The sequence below is a fragment of the Harpia harpyja genome, chromosome 5 (assembly GCF_026419915.1).
Source record: "Harpia harpyja isolate bHarHar1 chromosome 5, bHarHar1 primary haplotype, whole genome shotgun sequence".
In the NCBI taxonomy this organism is placed as follows: domain Eukaryota; kingdom Metazoa; phylum Chordata; class Aves; order Accipitriformes; family Accipitridae; genus Harpia; species Harpia harpyja.
In genome coordinates this window covers 40,289,833-40,303,850 of record NC_068944.1, presented here as the reverse complement: position 1 = coordinate 40,303,850, position 14,018 = coordinate 40,289,833, and the positions used below count along the sequence as shown (strand labels likewise).

Sequence of the window (14,018 nt, the reverse complement as noted above, 5' to 3'; positions counted from 1 at the left end):
CCCTGCCGCACTGGGCTGGGCGCCGGGCGCGGCCGCCAGGGGGCGCCGCGGTGGCGCCGCGGTGGCCGGGGGGGGCGGGGGCGGAGCGTCCCGCCGTCCCCCCCGCCCCCAAGCAGGGCCGGCCCCGCCCGGGGCAGCGCCCGGCCGCCGTGGGGCCAGGCCCTGCTGCCGCAGCTCCGGGCAGGCGTCGCTTCGGGAAGGAAAAGGAAAAAAATAATTTAAAAAAAAAAAAAGTGGGGGGGAGAGGGGGGCGTGTCTTAAGGCTTCTAACTGCAGAGCGGGCTGGCAGGCAGCGCTCCCCCTCTCCTCCCCGTGGGAAGCCATGATTGAGTTAGTCTCGGAAATCAGGCTACCCCGAGGAAAAATTGCTGAGAGCAGGGTTTTCGTTCCGTTTTCGGAGCAGGAAGGGAAGTGATGAATATTAAATGCAGGTTATTTTCAAACGCTGCCATCAGAACCTCAGTACTCCTACGGCAGCAGTATGACATCAGAAAGGGAAATGCACGGCTCTGGGTGGCATGGGCCATCACCTGGGCCTTTCAGACCTTGCTTACATCTATTTTTTATGTGCTACATCATCATCACCACCGTTATTATTGCTACTGCAGTTTAGAAGGCAGCAAGGTTCCCTGTCTCTGGACGCTCTCCAAAAGAAAGCTCTATCCATTCCAAAGAAAGTTCCAGTTCTTACCAAGCGTTAAGAAATATTTTAAAGGCTACATTGAGAGATTGGCAGTGGCAGGCTCGCTTCCATATTTATGTTTCTTTTGCTATGGAATATTATAATGTTTATAGCCAATCTTTAGCATCGATTTCCAAGAAGAAAAAAGAGAAGTGAGTTGTGGCGGACATAATGTCTCGATGCAGGGCTGGTCAGCTGATGTTTGTAATCCTGCAAACAGTTTAACTGAGCACTTCAGGTCGCTCAGGACACATTGCATTTAAAAGCCCTCCCTGCTCTCTACCTGTGTAAGGGTCAATCTTGGCTGCGGCTCATCCTGGCTCACACACGAGCAGGCGAAGATGGACTTTTCTCTGTTCCCTGCGCGGCTCCCCTGAGATCCTGCGACGCTCTGGGTCTTACAAAGGAAATATAAGCAAGAAGTGATGGTGAATAGAAATTATCACACTCTGAGGCTGCATAGATAAACACACACAAATGTGCGTATGCGTGTGTAGGTAGATGTATATATGTGTACAGGTATCTCAAAGCAAGAAAAGAGAACAGCTATGCGGCATGGCAGGAGCAGGCAATGCATCAGGGGAGATTCGACCCCAACTTGCTGAGCTGGAGGGAAAGGACAGAGTAACCCCTGTGCTTCATCTGTCTGCCGGACCACGCAGGGATGATTACAAGGGGGTGAAAAGGCAAGAGGCTGGGGAAAGGGCAGGAATCGTCCCCTTTATGCCCTCGCAGAGAAGGGCTACCAGTCCAATCTGCAATCCAGTCTCTGGCAAAAAACCTGCTGCGATCAGCACTGTGTGCTGAGTGCAAGAGGGAAGAGGGCAAAGCCCTCGACCACCGGACGGATAGTATTGTTATCATTATTGTTCTTGTGGTTATTACCGTTACTTAGTTGGTTTGCCTTATTTAGCGTTTGAGAGCATCCCCTGCCCTCGCTGGCTGTGGCCGCCGTTTGATAGAGGGCAGTGCAGAATCAGGCCGCGGAGGTGGCCGCTGACGGAGCCTGGACGGGAGCGGGACAGAGTCCCTGCAGGACCTGCTTCAAACCCGGCTGTTTCAGACGGCGGGGGGGCGGAGGCGGACTTGCCGGGAGGGGTGCGCGGGGGGACCCGCCCGGATCGCCGTCGGGGCAGCGGCTCTGCACCGCGCACAGGCGGAGGCGAGGGCGGAGCCGCTTTCCTGCCGCCTCCGCACCCCTGCCCTGCCCGCCGCTTCTTCCCCTGCGCTTCAGCCCCGTTGGGCTGCTGGGTTTTCCTTCCGCCGGAGACGCTCCCGCCGCGCCGGGCCACCCGCTGCCGCCGGGACGTGCCCGCCCGGCCGGGGGCAGGCGGTCCCGGCGGGCCGCGGCGGGAGCTCGGTGCCGCCGCCAGCACCAGGGACAGCGCCGGCAGCGGCCCCGGCCCCGGCCCCGGCCCCGGCCCCGGCCCCGGCCCCGGCCCCGGCCCCCGCCCGGCCCCGCCGCTCCTTTGTTCCGCCGCCTGCGAGGCCCCGCGGAACAAAGGCTTCCGCCGCCGACGGCGCGGGGGCCCCGGCCTCTCCCCTCCCCGCCCCCCCCACCTTCCGCTCACCCCGCCGACGTGGCCCCGCCACCGCCTCCACCGGGGCCGCGTCCCCGGCGCCGCGGCCGCGCATGCACCTGCCCCCGCGCACGCTGCGCTGCCCCCCCCACCCCCCGCCCCCGCCCGTAAGATGTCCCGCGCGCCCTACTCCGCCGCCGCCCCCCGCTCCGCGCTCGTCAACCGCCGCCTTGCTTCTCGCCCTGCCGCCCGGCCCCGCGCACAAAGCCCGCACGCCGCTCCGCCGCCTCCCCGCCGCACCGCTGCCCTCCGGCACCGCTCTGCGCCGCTCTCCCCCCGCCGTGCCCTACGCTGCCCCCCCCCGCCCCCTCCTCCGCGCAACCTCCGCACACTCCTCTTCGCGCATCCACGCTGCCCCTCCGCACATTGCTCTGCTGTAGTGACCCCTCCGCGCCCCCCCCCCCCCGTGCACCAACGCCGCACATGGCTCTGCCGGCCGGCGGCACAGCCGCTGCTCCGCTGCCCCCTGCGCACCGCTCCGCTGCCCCAGGGCCCACATTCCTCGGCTTCCAGAGGAGCCCCGCAAGAGGAGGAGCCATTACCGAGCGGGCACTCCTAGCTACCGGCTGGGCGATGCGCAAAGAACAATCCTCGCGATTATAATAATAGAAAATGTATTTATTTCCCATTAATCGACTTTACATGGTTCAGCCCAGGAAAAAGCGAGAGGTCGAGTCACCACTACCTTGGAAAACCACCACGGCTACCACACCGCTCCAGTACTCCCCCACGGCCCCGTTACCTGCTGCTGACAGCTGCCCCAGCGGGCGCCCATCCCGTGGCAGCGGCGTCTCCTCTCCGCCGGGCTGAGCCGTTCAGTCCGCCAGTCCTAGTTAGTCTCGGTTTCCGTTGGTGAGTACAGGCTGTCGAGCTCTTTATTGCTTTCTCTCCCCCCTTTTTTTTTAATTTTCTTTTCTAATTTTTAACTTATTGCTATTTTTTTTATTATTAACGTTATTATTATGTTATGTTCTAGCGAGATCTTTCATGCTGCCTTGAGGATCCGCTCTTGGCATTCACCGCGTGCCTTAATTGTATGACATTAAATCAAGGTCCGCTGTGAACACGGAGAGTCAGAGCCTTGGAGCGCTCTCTCTCTCTCTCTCCCTCTCTCTGGAAGCAGAATAGCAACTGATCCCCGAAAAACCCTAGTAATTTCCCTCCGCCCTAGTTCCATCCTGGCCTGGGCTGCATGTAATTCATGCTCGAGTTTTCTTACTAGCCCCTCTATTGTTTGCAATGCCCAGGAAGCTGTTAAATATGTATTTACTGGATTAAAAAAATAATAGAAATTAAGTGTGTGCCTATTACACACTTCCAGGCGACTACTTTAATTTCGCCAGCGTCTTCGCGTGATTTTGAACACAGGAGTTGGCTCTCCCCGACTCGACGTCTGTGGTTTGGCATCCCTGGCTGGGAGGGACCGTGTGTCTCTGGCTGCCTCGGTCCGCCTGGTCCTGCAGCTCCGCTGGAGCGCGGGCGAGGGGAGCCCGCACCCCCGGAGCATCCCCGCTCCTCTCGGCCGGGAAGGGGAGAGGGAGTCTTTCGGCGGTGAAAAATGAAAGGGCAGGACCTGTCATCTTTCTTTGTAAAGCGGAAAAAAATTTAACTCGCTCGCACCTGCCCCTTTCCCGGGAGGGTCTGGGCAGCCCATCTGGCCTGCCTACACTGAACTGAGCGAGTGAGGAAACGAGAGGTAAAGTCATTGCAGTAGTAACAACAACAAAAAAAAAAAATTAAAAATCAGCCTAAGCTTTTTTTTATTATTATTACGCTTATTGCCATCTTTCACCGCTTAGGACGGTGACCATTCCTTCTCGGTGCCGATGGCACTCCGGGGACGAGCGGGGCGGCCGGGCACCGTGCATCACCCTGCAAGCTCGACCCCGGCCGGACCCCAGGAACCGGGGGGGGCTGACCTCGACTGCTGCCTCCGCGCCAGGGCCCGGGAGAGAGAGAGGAGGCGAAGCGGGCTGCGCTGCGGCTGCCGGCGGCGGCCGGGCTCCAGTGGCGAGCTGGGCTTCGCGGAGACTTTTTCCCGTGGCTTGCCGGGGCATCCGGGGGCAAGCTGGGCAGGCGGCTCTGGCCCTACTCGGCACCGCAGCTCCTGCGTGCGGCTGCCTGGAAAACAGACAAAGCGAGAGCGTTAGAAAGGCAGGCGAGGAGGGAAGGGAAGGCAAGGAAAGGCAAGGCAAGGCAGGCGGGGAGGGAAGGGCGCCGGGAGCCCGCACGCCGCGCGGTTGCCAATGACAAAAGGGAGAGAGGGGGGAGTCAAAGCAGGGGAAGGGCGGGGAGGAAGGGAAGGAAAGGAAGGGAAGGGGGGCCACACGGACTGACGCGGAGCTGGGGTCGGCCAGACCCGAGCCTCTGGAGCTGCTCGCTCTGCGGCCGAGGAGGGACCAGGCAGAACGCCCATCACCGCAGCGCCGGGGCGAGCGGGCATCTGGGTCTCTGCAGCGCGGTGGGAACCGGCCAGCCGCGGGCAACCGCAGAGAGCAACCTGCTTGCCCGCCGCTGCAAAAATCCCCGGAGAGCAAACGCAGGAGGAAGCTTAAAATTAAAAGAAAAAAAAAGGGATAAAATAGAAAGGGGTAGGGAACAGCAGTTCCCCCTTCTTTCTCCGCCTGAAGAGCGTACGAGAGCAAAAAGCGAAATCCATGAGGAGAAATCGAAGCATCCAAATAAAAATAAGAATTATGAACACACTCCAAATATTAAAAAAATGGTAATAAAAAAGAAAATGGTCAAACCTGCCGAGGGCTGGCGGCTCCTCCGCCCAGTCGGAGCCGCAGAGGGCAGGAGAGCAGGAGAGCCCCACTAGCTGCTTTCGGGGGGTAGGAAGCGGTCCGGTCTCTCCCCCTCGCTTGCTGCTCCAGAATTAGGGATTAATGCCTCTCCAGCCAAACAAATAAGGCATCTGCCTTCAGTACAAGAGGATTACACGGGGCTGCTGACGTCATCAGCCAGGCAGATGTTGGCTCCCAAAGTCCTGATCATCTCCCGTGTCCTTGAAACCCGGCACAATCCCAGCCCCGCGCCGCCCGGCCGGGTCCCCGCAAGGTCGAGGGGGACCTACTCGGAGGGGACCCCGCCGAGCCGCTCACTCCCAAAACGTCCTCTCGCATCGCCGGGAGAGAAAGGTGTGAAAAGCCGAGCCCGGCAGAAAGTTCAACCCTCCCCCTTCCCCCCGGGTCCTCTCCCCCCCCCGCCTTCCTCCCACCTCCCCAACCTCAATGTCACATGAATCTGTACAGTCATAGCGAGGAAGAGGAGCCTAGTCCCCGGCTCACCCAGAGGCCACCCTCCCCGCACGGCAGCCGACCCCCCCTCACTGCGGCACCGCCGCCGCCCCCCCGGGCCCGCACCGCCCCAGCCTCCGGCCCGTCCCACCCCGGAGGCTGGCACAGGGCCGGGAGAGCAGCGGAGCCGCGCCGGCCCGGGTCGGGCCGGGCCGGGCCGAGCACCCGCGGGCTTTGTTCCCGCTGTGCCTGTCCCGGCGGGGCAGCGGACAGAAGCGGCTCGCCGGCCGTGAGGGGAGCCACCGGGGCTACGCTGTGCCTCTGCGGCAGGCAGGCCCCTTGGGGCGGGCAGCAAGCCGAACCGGGCCCGGCCGAGCCGAGCCCGGGCAGGCAGAGAGCGCGGAGGTCGCTCAAGGCCTCCTGTCTCCTTGGGGGCGCCGGCGGGAGGCACAGAAGTAGGGGGGGGGGGGTTCCTGGCTAAAGGACCTCGAGGTTGCGTTTGTGCAGTTCTTAGGGGGAGGCAGAGCGGTTTGTCATTCTCGGAGCTTAGCCCTGAGTTTGCTGATAGCTGTTCTGGAGCTGTGGGGTGGAAGTGCCGCAAAGAGCATCTGAAAGGGGAGTCCAATTAGAAGCGTGATCAAAATAAAAAAAGAAATTTGCCTGAGAGCCATGTCTGTTGCCTTTGCTGTGGCATAAAGTCCATGACTCATCACCGCTAGTCCCTTTGCATCAAACAATGGTTTCAATCATTTCGGTACCGCAGAAAGGCAAAGTAAACGATGTGACATAACGGAGTGGGATGAAGAAGAAGGGATCGCCAGTACATAGGCTCCTGTTGGGTTGATGTTGCTGTTGTTGTTCAAAGGACCTGTTTTATAGATCTGTTCCATATTGTCCTTGTCCGTCAAAGTGGCATTTAATTTTTCCAATTGTGGAACTTGGTCACTGATAAAATCAATTTAATTTACACCACTGTCATTCAGCCGATCCGAGCAGGAGATTTATTTTCGGCTCGGAGTTGAAGGGGAAAAAGCAATCGTATGCAGAATGGAGAGATCCTTTTACTTCTTTTGCGGGCAGTAAGCAGAGAAATCACTAGCGTGGCATTTTAACAGAGTTTGCTCTCAAGCAGGAGAATTATAAATGTAATTTCTCGAGTCTTCTGCTTGGAAACCCGAGCAGCCACACGAAAGGGAAAACAAGACAGGCAGACCAGCTCGGTTCCCCGCCGTTCTGTGGGGGCAGGCAGCCCGCCTCACCCCCTTTTTCCCCCGGGGTGAGCCGCGGCCCGGCCCCGGCGCCTGCCCGCCCTCCCGGTCCCTGTCCATGGTGCTGACCCGCCGGCGGCAGCGCGGCGCTGCGCTCCGCGCCCGTGCGGGCGGCACTGCGCGCCCCGCCGCGCCCGCGCTGCCAGCCGCCGCCCAGGGGCCAGGGAAGCTGCGGGGCGTCCCGGGCCGCTTCTAAACCCGCCTGGGCTTTCTGATTATTATTACTAGAAATTAGTTTGTTGCTGTTGTTTTTTTGTTTTGGTTTTTTTTTTTTTTTTAATTTAGCACCTTGGAAGGAGGTGCGGGGCGGGGGGGGATTTGCCTTTCTTGGGTTTTATTTGATAGCTCGCCTGTTTCAAAGTGCTTTTAATCAGTGACGCCTGGGCAAGCCCACATTACAATGAAAAGTGGTTAATATCGGACAACGGTCTTAAAACCTCGGACTCTCATTTGTTTCCTTAAACGGATTAACGTGGAAATTCAGACGCGGTTTTCGGTAAGTGGTACCTACCTACCGGCTGACCTGAAAAGAACTGACAACATTGCAAACTATTTTTTTCATTGCATGTTACAGCGGGAATAACTTGCACACAATGGTTAAATATGCTCTAAAATCTCACGTTACGTATATACGACCTCTTTCCGAGCCTAAAGTTCTTTCTTGCTATGTGGCTACATGCATACGCACATGCATACACTCTTTCACACACACACATACATGTAGGTATACATAAAGTTTAAATAATTTAGTGGAAAAGTCAGATCGTCGGTTCACGAGTCTTTTCTCAGAAGATATCCCCCCCCCATTTGCTAACGTTGCTCCTTCTTAGCATTTTAAAGCAAGGACAGGTCTCGGATTATTTCTTCGGTCCCCCCCTCTTCTCATAACATGCTCCCCTGCCTTGAATAACGTGGGCTAAGAGCAGCTGAAATAGCCGCTCCGACACAGGAGGCTCTGAACGCAGCAGCTTTAGAAACTGTGCACTAGCCCTGCAAGGAGAAATGTGTGGGCTCTCTCAAATGTGAGGTACTACCGGCTAGGGAAAAGGCAGAGCTGCAGCCATTCATACTTCATGGGCTGGAAGACTTCTTTCAAAAGAGCCCTGAAGTATTTAGGATTTGGGGGAAAACCCTTGTACCGGAAGAAAATGGCCTAAACACAATAGGACTCGCCATTTTTCCCTTCCAAAGCACAAAGCAGCTCCGCGGCTTCAGCACCACACAAAGGAAGCCCAGAGCCTCTGAATTCTCTTACATTTTCCCCCACGATTTCAAAAGCCTTCCCCTCTAACCGATCCGCTTTCCCAGGAGCGCTCACACAGAAAGAAAGAAAGAAAGGAGGAAGGGGAGGGGGAGAAAAGCGACTAGGCTAGGCGAGAGGGAGACAGTTTTGATCTTAGTTTATTATTTAAATCAAATCCTGCCAGGGAAAAGTACCACTATCACATGTGCACTTGAGGCGGGGGGGGTGGGGTGGGGGGAAGGAAATCCCCCCAAACCAAACCAGCTGGAAAGCTGTTTTGACCACCGCATTCCTTCAAGCTGGGCGGACTCACGTTGCACCACAGAGACTCAAGCAGGACTACCCTGCCTGACGATGTGTGTGTACACACAGGCGCGCACATCCCCGTGCCAGAAAAACGCATCTCCAGCCCAGCAAAGCCCCCAGACTGATGTGGAAAATCGCCCTCTGCCCCCCGCGCCGCCCGCGCCCGCGGGAGCTCCGCACCCCCGGTTGCTGCCCTGCCTCCGCGCCGCGCTCCGCTCCGCCGCCCGTCACTCTCCCTCCCCTGGCTTTTATTTTCTTATCTGAGTAACTCGGCAAAAGGCTGATAAAGAGGGGATGATATTTAAAAAAAAAAAAAAAAAAGGAGAGAGAGAGAGGGAACAACAAAGAATCAAACCAAACCCGAACAACCCCAACCTAGACCACAACAGCCTCTCACTATCCCTATGAAATGCAGCAAGAGATTTTGTACTTACAGCAAGCGCTAAAGTGAGTAATCCTCATCCCAGCGTGGTTGGGTTTGGGTTGGTTTTTTTTTTCTCTTTTTTTTTGTCGGTTTGTTTTTAAGTACTTGTTTGTTCCCATCGTCCATGGCTCGGAGTGAATGCAAGCAAAAACGGCCGGTTAGCAGGAATAAAAATAGAAGCGATTTCATTGTGTAAATGCAGCAAACAGACAAGATGCTGTGTTTCTCCTAATACTTTCTGCTTGGGAACCAGCAGCTCTCAGCTCAGGAAAGCAGGACTCTGTGTGAGTCTCCCCCTCCTCTCTCTCTCTCTCACACACACGAACACGCACACACACACATACACACTTACTTTTCTTCGTCTTCCTTTTTTTTTTTTTTTCAAAAGAGGGCAGGTCGTTCCCTGAATCCCAATGAGTTAAGTCAGTCACTTTCCTTCGCATGCATCACAGCCTCCTTAGAGCTGCAGGCACAAAAGAGCATTTAGCTGCCTCCAATTTGTGTAGCAGGCCTGTCCTTAATTTGTGTTTTTTGGTGGTTTTTTTTTTTAAGTATAATTAAATCATATATTTCACTCAATATAAAAATACCATGTCCCCAACTTTGACGATTAAACCACTAATTGTAACCTTTTAAGTAAATTCCTGAACTTGTATGCATACTTAGCTGGTCTGCAGGGGCTTCACAAGAAATTGATGCACAGTATTTCTCAGCTGTGCAGACCTGCACCCTGCTTCCTGCAAAGGTCAGAGCTGTACAATCCACAATTACTTTCCAATGAAGTCTTATATCAACAAAATCTCCTTGAAAGGATTACAGGCCTTTAAAAATAAAGCTTTAATCTTAAATATACATGGTGGCATATTCCATTTCAATCAAATATGAGGGATTGTTTAAAAAAGTAACCGCACACACATACATGTGTTTTCATGCAGGGTTACTTTTTCCAAGTGGATGGAGAAAAGCGTAAGCACAGTGGTACTCACTCCACATTTCAGCAGTTACTTTATGCCGATTCTTTCTTCTAGCCAATACAGGAACATCCATGTGTATGTGTGTATATATATGCATATACATAGGTATATACAAATTTTATCTTTTAAAAATATACACATATAAATAAATACATATTCCTGTATGACAGAGTGTGGCTAGCCTGGCCATGTCAAGGGCTGAAACCTGCAGGGCTGGCAGAAGCCTGTCATGAGGCAAATGAAGCGCCAAAGCAACCCAGCGGTGGCCCTTGCCCATGCGGAGCTACAGCGAGAAGAAAGGCAGGTCTGCGCCGGGGTCAGTGGGCACAGGCCGGAGGCCAGGGGCCCTGGGGGACACCAGGGGACTGCGAGGGGTAGGGGCCACCCCGACATCTCGGTCACCTCAGGAGTTCTTGACACTTTCTTTGCATCCTTGTCATCTCCTAATTCCAGCTGCACTTGCTCAAATGGGTGGTAATCCGACTCTAGAGGAGATTAAGGAACCAGAGATAGCTGCATTTAGGATTACTGAAAGGAAATGAAGGAATCTAATCCACTCCCACCCCTTACGTTACTGGGTTTCAATAAGACTATACCACCTTTTAGGATTTTAAGCAAATGAAATCGCTTGGAGAAGGGGACAGAAAGAGACCAAGTGATAGAGAGTGTGTTTACCCATTAAATGAATTGAATAGCAGAGGATAAGGTGAATTGCAAAGGCGGCCACGGCCGAGCTGCCTTCTTCTGCATCCCAATAACCACAGTATTTGAACGGGCCCAAGGCTTGCAGCTTCCTCAGAGCTCTCCTCAGGACCAGGACAGGTTCAGGAAGGCCATGCTGGAGATCCATGTATGAATTGCAAAATCAATCTAGTACTGGTTTGAGCTGCAATATGACACCCTGTCCCCCGCCAAATTCCACACCTCAAAAGCCAAAACCCCACAATATAATGTGAAGCTCTAAGTATGTTGTTTCCGGTCAAGAAGAATTATCGGTAAACCTTAGAATGTCCTTGGCTTCAGAGGATTGCTTCTGCTCTATTCTTGATTGTGTAGCGCCAAAAAGAAAATAACTAGCACTTACTACAGTGATAAAAATAAAGTCCTCTTGTTTTTTCCTAGTTTCACTTTAAACCAAGGAAACAGCGTATCCCTTTGCTTCCAAAGATATAAGCGGTCTACAGAAAGAGGACTGAGCTAACCTAGTCCTCAGACCAGTTCCTCCTTCTTTGGAAAGACTGTAACATGAGTAACACGGAATTAAAAAAAACCAACCAACCGAAAAAAACTGCCAAACAACCAACCCAAACAAACGAAAAAAACACCCCAACAAACCCAAACCTGTGAAATCTAAAGGTGTCTTCTTTTTGTCATTTCAAATATAACCTTCCCCTTTCCCAGACGATTTTTATATTTGAAGTGCTAGACTGCCTACAAGCAGCCTCTCTAAATAATATTTAATGTGAATATGCTTAACTGTATTGCGCTTCTTCATACACTGATTATCCTTGGTGCATTACCGGGGTAGTCTAAAATGCTCTTGGGTTGCAAGGAAAGAGACTTAACAGGAGGGAAAAAAATGGCTAGTCATCTCTGAGTAAGATTTTGTTTTGTAGAGTGCTTGTCATGGTCCTTTGCAAGCCTGGAAGCAACGTGAATCAAAAGCCTCGGAAGAAGACCTACGTCGACAGAGGCTCCATATATAGCAGGCGCTAATTATTAAAGCTCATTCCCTGATTTAGGACTCTATTTTCCTTAGCAAGCTCGTCATCCTGACACAACGCAGCTCAGGATGTTTGTTCAAAGCTTATGAAAATGTAACCCAACTCATTGCTAGAAGTTGTTGCTAATTAGTTGATAATAAACTTCTCCGGCCAGGACACAAAAGTCTTTCAGAAGTGCAAGGTGTTCTTTGTGATGCCCTCACAAGGGGAATTAGCATATCAATTCGGCAGGGGAACAATACATCAGGGCGCTCGCCTTCCCCCTCCTCCTCCCCCCCCCCCCCCCCTTTCTCCCCTTCCTAACGTTTTAAGTGGATGTGGTGGGCATGGAAGCGAAAGGCTGGGGTCCCCAGCGCTGCACCGCCCCGGCCCGGGGCTGCGGCAGGCTCCGGCCTGAGCCCGCCGCGCTCATTGCACTTGTAGCCGCGTCCCGCTTTGGAAACGAGCCCCTGGGCGTGCGGGGCTGGCGGACCACCGGGCAGCCCACCCCTCCACACCGCTGGCTTTACGACCTGGCGCTGACAAATGGAGATAGCTGGGGGTTCGCGAGCCCCCGCCCTGCCTCCCCCTCCCCTCGCCACCGATGAAAGGGTTTCAGCCTGAAAGCCTTTTGCAAATGGATGTTTTACAACGCCTCCCGCCCCTGCCAAGGTAATTCTGCTACCCAATATCCTTAATAAAGACTGTTGTTCCCCCTTCAGTTGTTAAAGGTTTCTCTGACAGACTGGTCTTTTCTCCTGCACCTCCAAAGGGTGGATTTCTAGACCTCCCTATGCAGGTGGAAACACCGAGAGAAAGCAATGGTCCTGATAAAAATGTTCAGTCAGTTATAAATTCAAATAACTGAGGGGGAAGAAATCCCATTCTTAGCAATTTAACAGGAATTTGTCCTATTGATTGCAACCTCCTCCTGCTCTTTTTTTTTCCTCTTTTCTTTTCTTTTCTTTTCTTTTCTTTTCTTTTCTTAAGCCTAGCAAATTCACAAGACACAAACCCCGCAAACACAAGGCACAACCAAACACCCACCCAAACCTCCTAGCTGCTTGGTGACATGTGTAAGTGGATGTCATAGAGGAATGGAAATCCATGTATAACAGGCCGGAGAAAGCGATTAAACAAAACTCTGGGATCCTGAGGCCTCTGATCCATCTAGCTGTGTTCCCACCCAAAGGCTCGACAGCTGCAAAAGTTATTTATACACATGGTTGGAATGCAAATAAATGCCTAAGTTAGAATGAGAAATGTGATTTGGGCCCTACAGGTAAATCAGAGCAAGTCTATGGAGTGGCATTTGCCCTCCTTGGTGGCTGCGGATGAACTCTTTGTTCGGAGCGTGGGGAAGGGGCCAGCCTGCCAGGAGAGAAAAGCTAGGCTTGCCTAATCGGGGCAGAAATAAACCAAGAGATTTCAATCTTCTGCTTTTTTTTTTTGGAAAGGAGCAGCACTCTCCAGTTGGCTCCCACTCAAAAAAGAGGATGCTTGAATACAGTTATTTTTAGGAACTGCAGTGATATGTAGTGTGCACTAAAAGCATAGTGATATGCTAAGAAATAAAAGAAAAGAAACCTCAGTTTTCCCCTTAAATCGCTAGCGAAGCGGTACCCCAGGAAAAACGTGTTGTGTAATTAAAAAAAAAAAAAGTAAGTATTTATTAAGAGAAAATGTTTGTTTTCTTAGGTTTGTATAGAAAGTCTTGAGCAATGGGAATAAAAGCCCAAATCCTAGGAGTTTTCATGAAATTCAGTTAAGGGGAGGAAAAAAACCCCCAAACGTTAAGGATGGTTGTTTCCCCAAATGCAAAACATCAGGGAGGAATTTGAAGAGAGCTTTACTTTCTGTGCAAAATCTCCATTGTTGCTTGGCAAACAATGGGAGCTCTGGGCGACTGGAAGGCTGTGAGAATGAATAGGGAATCCGCAGGATGTGTGCGGGTCAGTGCTTGAGGTCTCTGTCCCAAAGCCCCTTTCTCAGCTTGCCACAATAAAGTAGCACAAGGTTTAGTCTTTCCTGGGTCACTGGCTATCTTCTATTATTCAACACTTCACAACAAAAAACACTTATTAATCAGCGCTGACCAGAGGCCCCTTTTGAAACAAGAGAAGGGGAGAAAGAGAGGGGGGGAGAGAGAGAGAAAAGAAGATCGAGAAACCCTGAACAGACCCTCCCAATACAAGAGCAACCATAGGCACTTTCTCAACTGGCCAAAGAGATTTTTTTTTTTCTTTTTGCCACAACAAAGTTTCCAATCAGGTCAGAGAGGACTGGACTTTCCCCCCTACCCCCACCCCTGTTTTCCCTCTCACTCTCTTTCCTTCTTGCTCTGAAGATGATGGAGACTTTGTTTTGCAAGTAAGGATGGCTTTAGGTCAAATTGCCAAGGTCTCATCTTAGAGGTGTATCCTTGCTATATTGGAAGATAAGGCTGTTTCTCATCTGGGCCTCAACTCTGGAGATGGCGTAGGAGAGAAGAGGTTTGCTTGTGGGGCGCTGCTCTTGTGCTTTAAGAGCTGATGGATGAGGTGTCAGGGCAGTAGTTGTGTGAGGACTTGGTGCAAAATGATATGAGAGAGAGTCAAAT

At 53.0% G+C, this 14,018-nt stretch overlaps 2 long non-coding RNA genes across 2 annotated transcripts in view; one reads left to right on the top strand and one right to left on the bottom strand.

Moving 5' to 3' along the window:
- Window positions 1–7,086: 7,086 nt before the first annotated feature.
- LOC128142310 (uncharacterized) overlaps window positions 7,087–14,018 on the top strand; it is a 217,631-nt gene continuing 210,699 nt past the window's right edge. The window contains exon 1 of the long non-coding RNA XR_008235344.1: window positions 7,087–7,265. This is a non-coding gene — a long non-coding RNA (uncharacterized LOC128142310). The remainder of the gene's footprint in view (window positions 7,266–14,018) is intronic.
- Window positions 9,095–11,169, bottom strand: LOC128142309 (uncharacterized). Its single transcript, XR_008235343.1, has 4 exons — window positions 11,058–11,169; window positions 10,392–10,554; window positions 9,405–10,201; window positions 9,095–9,205 (listed from the first exon to the last, which is right to left on the bottom strand). It is a non-coding gene; the product is annotated as an uncharacterized LOC128142309 (long non-coding RNA).